The 15,690-nt window shown below is 43.9% G+C and overlaps 1 protein-coding gene across 1 annotated transcript in view; it reads right to left on the reverse strand.

Moving 5' to 3' along the window:
* Positions 1-2,678, reverse strand: part of LOC100541675 (contactin-3) — a 92,418-nt gene extending 89,740 nt beyond the window's left edge. Inside the window, exon 1 of the mRNA XM_085235935.1 lies at positions 2,367-2,678. The gene's annotated coding sequence lies outside the window, so the exon portion shown is untranslated. The remainder of the gene's footprint in view (positions 1-2,366) is intronic.
* Positions 2,679-15,690: the final 13,012 nt, after the last annotated feature.

Genomic DNA, 15,690 nt, shown 5'->3' on the forward strand with positions numbered 1-15,690 from the left:
GCAGGTGCTTCATTAAGGACAGCAGCAACAGCACAACCATTCACATCACGAGCACTAAAGGAGTCTTCTGCCCCTTCATTTCCAGGGGTTGAGTATGCCATGGAAACCACCCTGAAGAACAAGAAGAGTACGTTTCTAAACTTCTTTAAACAGAAGTTGCTTTCAGAGTACCTTGAGATTTAATCCATTTTGGCATCATCCATGTACAATGTGACTTTAAGCAATGCATTCATCACAACAGGCTCTTGAAGAAGCCATCCTGCACAGACACCTGTAATTTCAGTAGCACTCACCTTGAACACATGCATGTTTGCATCTTATATGACTGTAATATCATGCTAATTTCTAAATATGAATCAGAAGATAACATATTTGTTATCAGAACATGGCAGACCCAGATGCCAAAGTAAGCACCAAGAATGTTAAAAATTAAAATAGACAAAAAACAAACAAACAAACAACCACAAACAACTCAACAGATGAACAGACAGCCCACTTATCCCAATTTCCAGTAAATCTCATCATTAATTCATCCGAAGTCTTTCCCATACTCAGGAAGCACACGCTCAATGCAGTCATTCCTCAGCTCTGATGATTCCTCCCCTCTCTCAGTAGGCTTTCTGGCTCCTCACCGATAACAGCAACACACCACATTTCTCATTGGTTCAGAATAGTGGAAAACCATGTTTGTGGATGGCACCTAATGCGTAACAACCAATTACACTGATACAAAACTACGGGCTTATGGCACTTGTAGAGTCAGTTTCTACCACAAAGAAAAAAAAAACACCTAAAATTCAAACCATAGTGCAGGAGCTTCCCATGACAGCACTGCCACCAGAACGTATGAAGCACAGCGAGTTCTGCTCCAAGAAAACAAACATTCCACTTGCACAAATGCTATCCAGTGTATGTTTGGAGGACAATCCCTTGCAGAAGCATTAGAGGAGGTAGTCACAACGTACGTAGATGCTGCTCACGCCTACAAGACTTGCTCTCCACCAACACCAACGTGCTTTGCGGGCCCACAGCCCCCAGGTGTGGATGTGCAGCCCTGGGGCCGCACGGCCACTGCTGCTGTGGGTACAGAGCTGAGACACGGCGTCCCACCTCACCGCCCCAGCAGCACGCAGCTGCACGGAGCAGCTCCAGCCCAGCGCTCAGCTCAGGGAGTGCCCGTCCCCAGGCACAGGCGGCGGTGCCATCCTGCAGCGCTCAGCACCCGGAGCAGCGCTGCAACTCTGCTTGCTGCAACGCCCTCGGCTCAGCTCAGCTTGCTCCCAGCATAAGGCAGCGCTAGGACTGAGAACGCAGAGAAGCAGAAACCCTACGGAGCCCGCAGGTGACTGGTGAACAGGGGAGTTGTGCGGGGCTCGCAGCACAACGCACCTTCAAACCGCAGTCCTGACATCAGATAGCAGCGCTCCGCTAAGAACCACACGCGTTTACTGCACCATTTTCCCTTAAATCCTCTCACAAACGCCATAGCTTACCTCGGAAAGTCTCTTGCCAACTTACGAGGAATAACCCCACACAGGGCTGAGACGCTTACAGCCAGCCCAGCATTTCCACTCCTCGTTTCAGTATTTTGTTCACAACTTCCCACAGATGTTTAAAGCAGCAACGAGTGCATCTCTGGCCAAACCCAGCATGCAGCTCAAGCGAGTTCAAGTTCCTCGTGCAAAACGCATCAGTCAATAGTTTAAAGAGTTTGCTGCTCTCGGCCCAGTGATATTTCCTCTCGTGTCAAACAAGCACTCTAAGATCGGTACGACAAGCGCACATCAGCAGCAATGCCATTAACACAGCAATCCTGAGCAAGCAGCCCGCACCTGAGGCTGGGCTGCCACGTTTCCCATCCGAAACGGGCTCTCGAATTTGGTTTAATCGGAGCCGAACGCCTTGCTGAGCAGCAACAAGGTCACCCCGCGCTGCTCAGCACCCCGAACACCACGAGCCGCCCGAGGAGCAGCGGGGCGGGGAGCGGCAAGGGGTGGCAGCGCGGAACCTCGTGCTGCTGCTGCTGCTGCTGCAGGGACGGGCGCGGAGCAAACCCGTGCAGCCCCTCCTGCGCCCGCTGGAAAAAGTTCTGGGCAGAATTCAACGGAACGGAGCGGCCCTCCGCGATGCAAAAGCAAAGCGGAGCTGACGGCTCGCACACCGACGCCAGATAGGAGGAGAAGCAAAGCGCGCTCTCGCTGAATTTCAGACGGTTACCTGCAAAAGCAAAGCCGGAGAGCGCAGCCCTAAGGCAGAACCGCTCCGAACTTCGGGCGGCGCTCGGGAAGAGCCGTACGCAGCGCCCCGAGGGCACCTCCGAAATAAAACGTGCGAGAACGCAGCGAGCCGCGCGGGAGGGGACGTACCGTGCTGGGAAGGGCGACCGCAGCCGGCGGGCAGTGAGAGATCCCGGGCACGCACCGAGCGCCCGCACCGCCGCTTCTCTTTTCCTCGTCCGTAAACGCAGCGAATAACCCCGGAGCCGAGAGAGGAGCCGCCGCCGACAGCCGCACGACCGCGGCCGGGTCCCCACCGCCGGACCGACTCTCTCGGACCGAGCCGCCCCACCCGCAGTCCGAACGCGAAGCCACGCACCCGCCGAGCGGCCCCGCCGTAATCCTGCGGCTCCCGCAGCGCCCGACGCTTCTTCTGGAGCGGGGAGCGCCGAGCTCCAGGCGCGGGGCGGGATCGGCGCGAGCTGCCCGCCCACACGCGCTGCCGCCGCCGTGCCCGGAGCCGCCAGGCGGGCAGAGCCCGGGGGAGCGGCGGCTGAGGGAGGGGCAGCGCGTGCGGAGCTTCGGCAAAAACTTGGTGTGATCGCTGGGCTGCTTAGCCCAGACTCAAAGGTTCGCGTCGGTCTCCGTGCATGAGACGGGTAGATGTTTTATTGAGCCTCGCGCCAGGTGATCGCGCTGTTAGAGCTGCGCAGCTGCAGCGAAGCTGAGCAGAACTCCTGTAAGCCCCTTACGACAGCCAGCAGTGCGTTTCCCAAGACCCCGTTACCTTCCAGGATTCTCGCCGCGCAGGGCGATGCACGGTGCAGCGAAGCACGCGCTGCCCCTCTTTCCCCCTAGCTCTATTTCGTGGAAGGTGCCAACTGCTGGCACGGCTTCTGGGATCCCATGCGCTGCGAGGACCCGAGGAGACCGTCGTTACCTTTCTGTGAATATCTACATCTGTAATTAAGGGCTGTCTGACGCTGAAATGCAATCGCTTCTGTAATGAAATATGGCACCGCTCTGAGAAAGGGATGTCAGAAAAATAAATTATCTCTGAAAAACTATGAGACGTTTCTAATTGGCAGAGTGCAATCACATAGGACTCATAGAGGTGATGGAGTAAGTGTGATATAACGAGCTCCCCACTCATGAGCTGAGCACTGAGACGCAGACTAATATGGCTCAGCTCAGCTTTGGCACAGAGCAGGAGCTCAGTCTGTTGCTACCAGCCAGGCGAGGGCCTAAAGCATGGAAACTCCATCCCATGTCTTAAAATCCACTTTGGGCTTTTGCCTAAAATTGCCTTTTTTAAGCATTCTTACACAAAGCCTCAGGACAGGACAAGGGCCAAGCTCTAGTTTTACAGCAGACCCCAGCCCAGGTGGCACAACGACAGCTATGAATGCCTCTGCAGTGCGTGGGTCCACAAGGAGCAAAGCCCAAAATGCCATGGGCAGCTCTGCACACCTGGCGTGCTCACATTTCATTACACCTGGTTCTTCTGGGCATGTGAGAGCTGGCAGGGTCACAGCCCTATGGCGTGGCTCTCAACTTGTTAGCATCAGCTGTGCCAGATCAGCACAGGATTTTTATGCCACTATTTTATGCTTGAGCAACCATAGGAGTGAAAACGTTGAGAATGCATTTTGTAGTTTGCCTTCCCCAGTGTTCTTGTCTGCCTCCCACCCAGTCCCACCTTTTGACTGCCTCCTCTGCCAACTAACACATTTTTCAGTTTCAGTAATTATTTAAGTGAGGGACTTCAATTCCCTATCACAGGTAGCAAGTTGCTCCATAGAAAAGATGCAGGTTTTCTGAAGTTTGCCAGACAAGCACTTTATGAGATTGCGAGGTCAAAGAACTGACCAACCTTTGGGAAGAGGAGTTAAGAAAATAGAGCACACTTTCCCTCACTTATTTTGTAATACTTAGAAATAGTCACTTAGCAAGTATTTTTTTCCTGTATTATTCATTTCAGGAAACACTGCAAACTTGCTATATTACCATACACTTGTGAGGATAATCAATTTGCAGACAGAAGACTGAGGCTAAATGGCACATTTTCCACACAGTACCTGACACCACGATGCCCTTCTGCCATCCAGATCTCCAGAATGCTTCTCTAATACACACGTTCAATAATAATTTAATTAAACGTCTCACGTTGCTTCCAGCCTAATGATTTTTTTCATTCCCAACTGTCATTCAAACATCACTGACAGCATATCACAGGAATTACATGAGAAGGACAACAATGCTTCTGCTGTAGTGTTGTCTAATTAATGCTTCTCGAGGATTAACATGGAAAAAAAAAAAAGGAAACTTTAATTTATGAGCGTGGCATGGGTATAAGCAGATAAATGAATATGATATTTAAGCAAATCAGCTAAGAAACTTGCCAGCTAATAATTAATAATCTGATTGGGAGACTCAAATTAACCACCTCCATCCTGGTATCAGCTGGCACAAATGACAGCTATCAGAGCACCTGCTCTGCTGACTGCAGCCCTCACACAGCTCTGCCAACTGCCATAGTTGCTATGTCTGCTTTCAAGTAATGCTTTCCACCTTCACTTTCAGCACATGCATTTCCTATAGAATTGCTTTGTGCTGTTGTCTGCAATGTGCTTTGACAGCCCTTGTTTTTTCCTGGTTTTAGATGGGAATTTAGCCACCAGTAACAAGTAGGCTCAGATCCACCACACTTTCCTCCAGGAAACAAATCAATCATAGCTTGTCTCCTAGACACCTTCAATTGCAAAAACTCTCCTGTCCACTGGCAAAAATACCAACTAAGTCACCTCAAGCTTAAACCGAATTGCTTTGCAGAAGACTTGTAGGGTCACGTGGATATGTAGCCAGCAGGCTGTTGCTCTGCCATCACCACTGGACTGGAATCACCACTAAGCTGTTTCTTTGGAAGCAGACTGATCAGTTCCTTCAATCTGAAGTGGCCACTAGGCAACAGAATTTTAAAAATTAGATAAGCAGTTGTAAACAGTTTTCCATCTTTTTGGGTATAAGGGTTTTTACAGACTTCATTTTCCAATCACACTTTCAGGCACAATAATGTCAATGACCAAAATATACAGACAAAATATAAGATGCTTTGGATGCAGTTGAAGGTATATAACAACCTACTTTCTCCAGTAATACTCACAAAACCTCATATTTAAAAATGTCTAACGCATAGCCAATCATTCTCATTTTTAATAAGTGTTTCTCTTTCTAAGCCAACGTTGATGCCCACTTCCCTGAGGTCTTGCCCTGCAGGGACAACCAATACTTGTTGCATTTCTTCAGCGCCAACATCAGATGCAGTAGCTAGGTGTTTTGGATCTGTACATCACAAGGTAATCCACAAGCTCCTTGAGCCCAGAACTACCTGCTGTGGCTGTGCCAGGCCATCAGCTGCACGCCCTCCTGTCCTTGCTCCACAGTCACTGCAGCATTAATGTGACACTGACAGCAGTGCTGGTCATACTCCCCACACCAATGGCCATCTGCATTTTACCACTGTTTTGTATAATTCTGCTCTCCACTGGTGCAGGAGGCATCAGGAGGAGCATTTTTAGAAGCATCCTGCAACAGTCTAGCCCAATTTCAGTGGAGTCAACGGTAACACTTACTTTGGCATCAAATGCAATTGATTGAATCACCAGTATCTTAAAAATTTCATTTCCTTGTCTCCATGAGCTCCTGTTGGTGCTAATAAACAGAGAGAGCAAATGGTGTTTGGAGCAGCAGGGGGAAGGACTGGGAGGGGGAGGCTAATGAGAGGTCCTGTCTGTGTTAAGGAAATTAATTATGTGACTGGATTAAATGGCAGCACTGAAAGCCTCGCTTTGCCCTGACACGGGCTGTATGCATTAAAGGTTTATGCTGGTGATAACCACAGCGGTGTTGCTGTATGGATGCAAATTTCCTTAATGCAGCCAGAACCTAGATCAGACCACAGTGACTAATACAAAACTGATAAAAGAAAGTGAATTATGTGTTGTCATACCAGAGAGCACGATACAGAAAGAAAATGATAATAGGAAGGTTAAGTGCCCAGTGAGTGCAAACTGATAGACAATATCTTGGAATCACAGAGAGAGAAAATTAAAATGGTGAAATGATTTTACATATTGGTAGATGGAGGCATAAAAGTAATCTGTGAATTATGGGAAAGAGGACAGGGTGAGAACATGGTATTTGCAGACGTACAGGCATTTTCCTGGTAGAAATGAATGACTAAAGGCAAATTCCGATAAACAGGTAATTTAGTTTTGTTTTTGTTGCAGAATGTGTCATTGAAATATTTGTTTATTAATAGATGCTCATTTTAATAACATTACAGTAATCTGAACATCTGCAGCTACTAGGCATTAAAACAGAATTACTTCCCTATATATCAAGTTAATCTCACAGTACTTCCGCCTGATTTTGTGATATCTATTAAAATGCGATGGATCTGTTCTTATCATTATGTATTAACTGGCAACCTTGAGTTGAAATGCTAAGCAGAAGCAAACCTGATGCCTGGAGGCCTGACTAGCAACTCAGTGGAAGGCAAAGACGTTTTAAGGCTGTCCTGAAAGCTAAATGACAGACTGGTAGCTTTCCTAATCAAATAGAATTAAATGCAAAGTTATATTCCCACTACCCCTGCCATCCTTTGTTCAAACAAAGTGCCTCACACACAGTTCAGCACTTTGCTAAATTTAGAATGTTTTCTAAATCTGATGCTTTAATATTACCAAGAATGCAGTGGAGAAGTGGGGTATTTGTTCACAACAACCGAACCCAAGGAGCTCTCTTGGCATGAGGGCTCTCACAGGATGGGAAACCACTCCAATCTCATGCTGGGAGATGAACACCCAGCGTTTAAATGCATCCAAAGCACCACTCTGAGTTTACTGTTAAGGGCTGGAAGACAGAAACCAAAGCAGAGACAGCCATTGCCAGTAAAGATGTGGTTAGTAAATTTTTGAGCAGTGAAGAAATACTCCTTAAAAGCATTCTGAAATGTGATCATGCAGGAGGAGTGGAGGAAACAGTCGGCTGCTCCTCCTTCCCTTCTTAGCCTGAATGATTTTTCATTATGCTCAACAGAAGTTACAAGAATACATATTTTCATTTCTGTAACGCACGGCATTTATTTCCAAATGCAATGCTGAGTTTTAGTCACCTCCAAAGCTTTCAGTTCTAGCTGGGAAATTCAAGGCAGTCATCACAACACCCAAACCCAGGAATTATCTTCATCATATCACCCCTCAGCTACTTATGTAGCATCCTCTGTGCAAGCACGGAGCTGTGCTCCAGCAGTGTAGTTCTGTCTGTAGGTCTTGAAAATCACCTGACTCTTCTACTTGTAACATGAGGAAGTAGGTTTGGGTTTTAGCATCATGCAATCTCATTCATGAGTCTACTCAGGCATTCCAAACATGCCCGAAGAAAAATAAGAGTAAGTGCACTTAATGTTAAACTTTGTCAGCAGGATCAGGAGCAGGCAGAGAAAACCACGAATGTAAATAATGCCAACCTATGACCAAAAAAAAAAAGGAAAAGCAGCATACCTGAACAGTAAGCTAGATGGAAAGTGTCCCAAGAACTTGAATTCAGTGAAATATTTCAGCCAGTATTTACCTCTGTCTCTATGAAAACGTATGCTGTAGCTCCTGTCTTGCTTAAGAATGCTTTCCTAAATCAAGCACTAATAATTTTGAGATCTATAAATACCCTGATGGGAAGACTCTGCATCTGTAATGAATACAAATGGCTCTGTGCAAGTGCACTTTGAACAGAAACAATAAGGAAAACAGTATTATTAATGACCTCCAACCAAAATGTCATTGGATCTCAACACGAGGGCAGTTGCAGACTTTTACATACTGAAAACAATTGTAAAAGAACCTCAGAAAACTCTAAAATGAAAAGGAAGATCCTGAGGGCATTCAGGTGCTCATCGTGTTGTCTGGCGGGCCCAAATGAGTTATGGAACTTGTATTGGAAATACTTAAGGAATGCATTGCCATCCAACTCCAAATACAGAAATCAGAGCTTTTAATTATCATTTGTGCATACCTATTCTAAAATTATCAACGTTTTTCATATATGTAATGCATACAGCTACAAAGTCCAACAAATACAGTTTCTGATTCACATTATATTTAATCACCCGAAGCATTAAGCTGCGTTTGCACTGTGTCCCTGCACTGATAAAACACATTCCAGGAGGGAAGAAGTCCCCAGACAGCTGTTTCTCCTTGTCTTCAATTGGAAAATCATTGTAGTCCTACCTTGTAGAGACACACCATGTTAAGAATTGAGAGGGATTTGGAGATGTTGGAACACACACTTAGTAAGTAAGCAATTGTAACTCTAAGTTATTCTGCTGCTCAGTTTAGTTACACAGAGTATTGCGAGAGGAACTGCAGGCACGAGGAAAGCTGCTCCTCGGCTGCAGCACTTCAGCAAAAGCGAGCAACAAGACAAGAAAAATCAGTTTTAAATATTGCACGTAGATATCTTCAAAAATGTACAGACACTGCGCAGAAAGGAGAAGAAAGTTGCAGTCGTATCTGAATGTTGTTAAACTTTGTCCTACTGTTAATTAATTGTTCATTTACAATTCTAGGTAAGCCACTAATCTGTTGAATTGGGGATTTTTTAAAGCCTTTCTAGAAATAAGCACTGGGCCAAGACTGTCATGAGATATGCATACAATGGGTTTTTTTTTTGGTCATTTTTAAGCCCATGGTTTTTCCTTCTCTCTCATTTCCATTCCACGAATATCACATAGAACAATACAACCAAAAATTACCCCAAGAATTGATTTTCCAGTGCAGATTTTGTTTGCTTTTTTATTTTTTTGTTTTGTTTTTGTTTTTAATAAAGTTTGCCAAATTTTATATATAAAATTGGAATACACAAATCCCAAGCCTTCTAATTCTCAGTATCTACAAGCAGCTAATTTGTGTTCGATGATTTTACAGTAAGATTGTACTATAACCAATGCACTGCTGTCTCTTTATCCTTCTTTCCCTTCACTGCAATGCCCCAAGCATTGCTTTCTGCCAGCAAACTACAGCAAGACCCAAACACTCTTGCACTTCTGGAACACAACATCCTTTAAACCTTTTTTTTTTTTTTTTTTTTTGCTGTTAGCAGTTCTGATAATGCAGCAATACTCCCCTAAATGTTCATTAATGGAAACAGATTTATATTTGTTTTTATTTTTTAAATTGCTTTCAGCACAACACACCGCATATGGAGTGCGTGTGATTTAAGCTCTTGTGCCCTCTACCGGCAAAATAGAAATAATGAAAAATGAGAAATCCCTTCTTCCCAGGGGTATCAGAACAGAGCACCATGAACCCATTTCCTTTCATTGCTTTGGCTCTATTTACATTTGAAGACTACGTTATTCTCACTGTGGAACATCAGCAGATTAATTTCTCACAGAATTTTAAGCTAAAAAAAGACCACTTACACTGTTAAGGCAATACAAAGTGGCTTTGCCAAAGATGAGGATGATGGCATGGATGGTATGTCAGTAGAGTTAAGGATAAGCAATTTAATGAAACTTTTAAGGAAGTATGAAATCAGCCAGAGAGCAGGAGAACAAAACTGTATGACAAAATCCTTTACAAAGTTCATAGAAACTTGGGAGCATTCAACCATTTGAAAGAAAGTCTGTAGGAGTTGATGCACAACGTGCAATAGAACATAGAATTTCATACAGTGCAGGAGAATTGGGACCTCGCCCTCTGCTGAATGTTTCTACCCAATCCTTCACCTCCCATGAAAAAGAAAGCTCATAATTTTCTGTCCTATCCCCCACTATTCAACTTGCCAACTAACAGTAGAGTTGAATGACAAAGGAACAAAAACATACCCTTTGGTAAGAAACTCGCATACTGCAACTTCCCAGCGTGGGCAGGATTAGTCATGGATGCTAATTGAAATACTAATTGACATATTTATACCATCATATAAAATCCATTCAATACGGTGGCAACAACGTTCTTATTTAAAATAGCTGCAACATCCACGTGGAAAACAGCAACGGCCTGGAAGTCTGCTCCACAGTTTTCTTTAAGCCCAGTGGGAAAACACATCATTCCAGGTTCCTCGTGTTTCTGCCTTTTGTAGGATGTGGTAGCTACAGACTGCAGATTAAATGGATATCAGACTACATCGATCAGAGAGGAGGGAAAATAATTACCTTCCAGAAAACATAATAATCAGCAGATGAAGAGGCCAGCATAATCTTGCCCCTTGTTTTGGCTCCAACACTGTCCCTCTGTAGTAGAAAGGGAGTTTATTTACCAGCAGAAGCAAAATCATTAATCACAGAATTAAGTTCTAATGTACCCTGTAACTGGCTTTATTCGTAAATAACTGAATCTGGAAATGAGGTAGGGACAAATAGCATGGGGTTTTGGGAATCTTGGTCCACTATTAAGTGCCCTGTTGCCAGAGAAATCTGTGTCACCAAAATGAGCTGTAAGCATACACAGAAGCAGAGGGTAGGCTCTTGTGCTTACAGTATAGTTCTCTCTGCTGACTTGTGTTATAATAGAAGCAAATACTATTGTGTCAGACATGAGTATTGCACTGATTTGCTATGCATTCCAAATGGATTTAGCTTTATTTCTGTTATGGACAAATAAAAAATCCCTTAGATTTCCAGGCTAAAGACTACTTAAAATCTATTATAAATCTTTGTTGAATCAGTAAAAAACATTATTTTTTTAAATATATCACATGATGATATCAAAGAACATTTCTATTGACTTGCAGTTCAAATATGCTGAAAAGGAAAGATGCAGCAGTATGAGTGGGTAAAGGCACTGGGAATGGCCCAGAGGAGAAAACAGGAGGACCAGGCAGAGGGAAACAATCAGAGAAGCAGGTGAAGGGACTTGAAATGCTGGGAGGGACTGGGGGGGGGGAGAAGAAAAAGCAGCCTTATGTTCTGCATGAAACCACAAGGAAAATTGAATTGGATTTAAAAAAAAAAAAAAAAAGAGAGAGAGAAATGATTAAGATAGTTATAGGAGGCAGACAAAAGCATGTGGACTGTGCACTTAAAAATCCAGCAAGCCTACAATCAGCAGTGGTGGTGAAGAGGAACGGTAAGGAGGGATGCTTGCTCAAATGCCACAAAGAATAGGATGCTGCCAGGTCTAATATGGTAATGGGAGGACAGCTGGACTAAATGATTCTGCAAGTCATTTCCAACCTGGTGATTCTATGTGCCCACAGCGCCCCAGCACAGCCTGGCATCTCCTGGGCACACACACGAACGCTGCAGTGACAAATGCATTAAGCTGAGGAAAAGCAATTGTTCTTAGACTCTGAGAACCAGGGCCTATTGCTGCTCAGTGCTTCCTAACGCAGCCAGGCCTGACAGCAACACCAGGCTGCCCTGGCACCAGGGAAGCGCAACCTATTGCAGCATGGGCCTCTGTCACAGTGAGAACACCAAGAGACAATGCCAGTTTGTGACCCGAAGGAGATCAAGAGGTGACGCTGGGACAATGTCAGTATGACTTTCTCTACCCATGAGCCAGGAGCCCCAAGCACTCTAATCTGGAGGAAGCTCTCACAGGCTATTCCTCTCCCTGCTCTTGGAACGAATTGCATGGGACAGCGTGGCTCTAGGAGACTCCAACTTGTTAATTGGTTACAACAATTAGGTGATGCTCCTGGAACTGTAGGCACCTTGATTACATATGGGAGCCAATTAGAGTCTCATACATATTCACACCCCTCATGCTTCCCAGCCCTGCCCGGCTCGCACCCAGCCCCCTCAGCTGCAAGAATTCCCTTTTCCTTTCACATTTCATTGAAATCACACACCTCCTGTGGCTGTAGCTCACATAATGGCAGTACAGAAAAAGCACATCTGAGAAGGAAGTGCTAAACCAGCCCATCTAAACTCTCCTCGTGCCCTAATACATAGGAAGACAATACTGGATCCTTCCTCTGCAGTCCTCACTCAGGGGAGCTCAGGAGAACCTGAAGCCTGGCTGGCCATTCCAGAACCCCTCTCTGTGACCACCCAGACCCGAGGGATCGGCATGGCACCAGCATCAAACAGACTGCTGCACTGACCTCATGTCTTGGGTGAGCTTCAGTGCCTGGGATCCCATAGCAAGAACCAGCAGAAGATGCCACGATACTTTGCAATCTCATAGCGCACGACTGGTAAACATGGTCTTAACAACTTAAATTAACTACTCAGCTGTCTGCTGCTTGCTTTATCCTGTTCTGTCTTCTCTTGTTTCGTACATTTTTTTTCCCTTTCTGTTGCTGCAATTGTGCCTGTTGTGGGAACTCTGCTGTAGAGAAAAACAAACAGATCTGTGTTTGATGTTGTGCTTTCTGTTCAGAAGTTTGTTTTCCTTTCTTCTTCCATTGCATCAATATTAACGTGTTGATTCATAAGCAAAATAAATAGAATCTATCCTTTTTTTTTTTTTTTAAATCATGTAACCTCAAAGATATGGTTCCCACAGCAACTGCACAATGTGCACATACATTAAAAGCAAGGATATTACCACTCAAGGCAGAAATCAAATATGCATGAAGGAGCTGCATGACTGCCACTTGGAAGTTTGAGCCTCCACAGCCACAAAGCATCTCGGTTCTGTCTGTGTCAGTATGTCAGGAAGAAAAGATCTGTCCCCGTGGGCATGACAGAACATGAACTTTCCATGTACAGAAGGACTTGCATGAAAAGAAGGTGATGGTACCTTCACTTGTTGCATCACACTGGCCTCAAAGATGCTCTGGATATAACAATTACTTTTAATTAACTGAAATTTACAACCAGAAGGTGTCATAACAACCAAAGCATTATGAAAGAAAATCATTGTTCACAGTCCTCGCTGTTCAGAAATTACGTGAATGAGTTTCTCACAGTTTGAACAGGAATAAAAAGTGGTCTGTACATTGTTGGAGACATTCAAGTCATCTACCCGCTCTATCTTTTACAGTCCATGGAATGATTTGATCAAATAAAAAAAAAAAATGCTCAGCAACCTGGTTTCTGGAGCTCCACCAACTACTGGCTAATCAACATTTCTTTTTCTAGGTCATGAATTCGGTATCTCAGCACTTAACCATCCCCAGCACTGTCAGCTGGGATCTAAATTTGCACCACTGGCTGCTCTCTTCTAAATGACTCTTCTCTGCCCCTTGCAATTTTAAGTTCAAGACTTCAGAGTGTGCAGTGCAGTCGTTGTACTGTGAGCCTGGAGTTCTGGCATCTTTCTTAGCAAGTCTAACATTGCTCAGTAAACGGAACTCGTGCCTCCTGCTGGCTAATGAAGAACAGCCCAGTTCTCAATGAGGAGCACTGAGAAAAGAATAACGAATTCAGACTTAAAAATTAAATAATAAAGATTATTTTCTTTTCCAGGGTCTATTATCACAAGTAGTAGAAACTGTAGGCATCGTATTTCAGTGATGAAAGGAGAAGCAGCATGCCATCAAGTGACTAAATAGCTTGGCACTACTTGTCTCTTTTAATCTAGTAATTAAAAGGAACTTGAGGATTCCAAATTTTCAGAAAGAGAATTATTAGCATGTTTAACTATAAGCAGCTGGATATTTTATTGAAAGAAATTGTTAAGTGGTTAACTGTCAAGATGAGAATTTTAGCATATTCAGTCCAGGTAGCTTCATACTCATCCTTGAAGGAGTACCAGGCTGCTTAAAGAGATTTCTTTGTGACTTCACTGAAAGTTTGGGAAGTGAAAGTTGAGATATCATACATACACAGAATTTCAGCCAAATTCATCTTCTCACTACTTGAACGAATTCTGGATTTGCTGTTCAACAAATAAACACCTCTGAAACTGGACTACTTTTTTTTTTTTTAATAAAAAGCAATCACTATTAAAACTGGGCCATGCACACATACAAACACATTTTCCCCTTCAAGGACAGGAACATAAAAGAAAAGTGTGAATACTTCAGTATCCCTATACATTGTCATAGTTGATTTGTCAAATTATTGACGTTTAAGCACAACGTGTGCATCTAAAGGCCATCTCAACTATAACATTCCTATTCCTGCAGTATTTTTCCAATAGCCATACTAGACAGAATGTATGATCCAAAGGACAGAGCTGTCTGAATTGCCACCTTATACTTGCACATAACAATGGACTTTGCAATAGCAACCACCTGCTTTATATTTAGCATCAACATGTGAGGCTTTTTGAGAATACAGTGACTATGGTCCATTTTCATAGATTCACAGACCATGTATCAGATTGGTTTTGTTAGTACTGTATTTGATTAGCATAGATTTACCTTAACAACAGTATCAAACTTTGGAAGTAAACATACCAAAGCATCACCATTTCTACACAAGAAGTTTAGGTCCACTGTGAAATATGCCCTCTTTCCCCCCTCCAAAAAGCAGCAGGTATTCCCAGACAGATAATTTCTCAAAAACGCTCCAGGAAAACTTACAGATATTAATTTTTGTTTAAGCCTCTTCAAACTCTGGCAGAAAGACAAGTTTCATTTCTCTTTAACAAGTCCCTTAGTTATGCAGATGTTGCAGCCAGATTGGCAATAAATTTTGCTATAACAGGTAGATCAACTAAGGGAGAGATGATGGTATTTAATATTCTGAGCTTATGTCACCTTTTGAACCTCAATTTATAGGTGATATATTCTATAGTTAGCCTACTACAGAAATCTGCAAAGCCTATTAGATTATTATGTTCTCTCCTAATTAAAGCGTGATTGTTGTTCGAAGTATCTTCAAAAGTATCAAATTAATCACAGTGTAAGGTAAAAGTGTCCATCTTACGTCCCATTTCCAAATTAATATATACATTTTGATTACACCTCTCTGGTTTCCATTCATCTATTTTTGTCTCTCCTTTATTACCCTGATTAAAAGCTAACTGAAACAAGTGGAAAATGAAAACTCACTGACTGAAGTGGCTTTGAAGCAGTCTTCAGATCGTTACTTCACATCGGTTCCTTATTACGTGTTTGTTTTTACCCCTCTCTAATCTCCATTTTGCCTCGTCGCTGGTATTTTTACTTAAACACCACGAATCTGCCTTTGCACTTTCATAACCTGGAGCATCTGTGCTAGTAATAGTCCATGCACTGCAACAGCTCATCTTCACTTCAGAGGAAGACCTTCTGACTTCTCAAAATAAGTTTGATATTAATGTGAAATGGAGCATGGCCTTTACCCTGGGCAATGTGCTCGGGTACACGTCTCTCTAAAGTCAGTTTCAGCAGTGTTAGGAGTGATGGACAGGAGTTGCTTGTTTTCCTCTTCCCACTTTCAGCAGCTAATCTGGGTCAGTGCTTTTGCGTTCTGTTTCTCTGACTGCTGAGGGAGGGGGGGTTCATGCATAACCTCTGAGAGCAGTAGAAACCCCACCTGCCTTTCGTTATTCAGCACTCACTACACGAGGCTCCACACCCTCAGCAGGCACAT

This window comes from Meleagris gallopavo, chromosome 14, assembly GCF_905368555.1.
Source record: "Meleagris gallopavo chromosome 14, MGAL_WU_HG_1.1, whole genome shotgun sequence".
Classification (NCBI taxonomy): domain Eukaryota; kingdom Metazoa; phylum Chordata; class Aves; order Galliformes; family Phasianidae; genus Meleagris; species Meleagris gallopavo.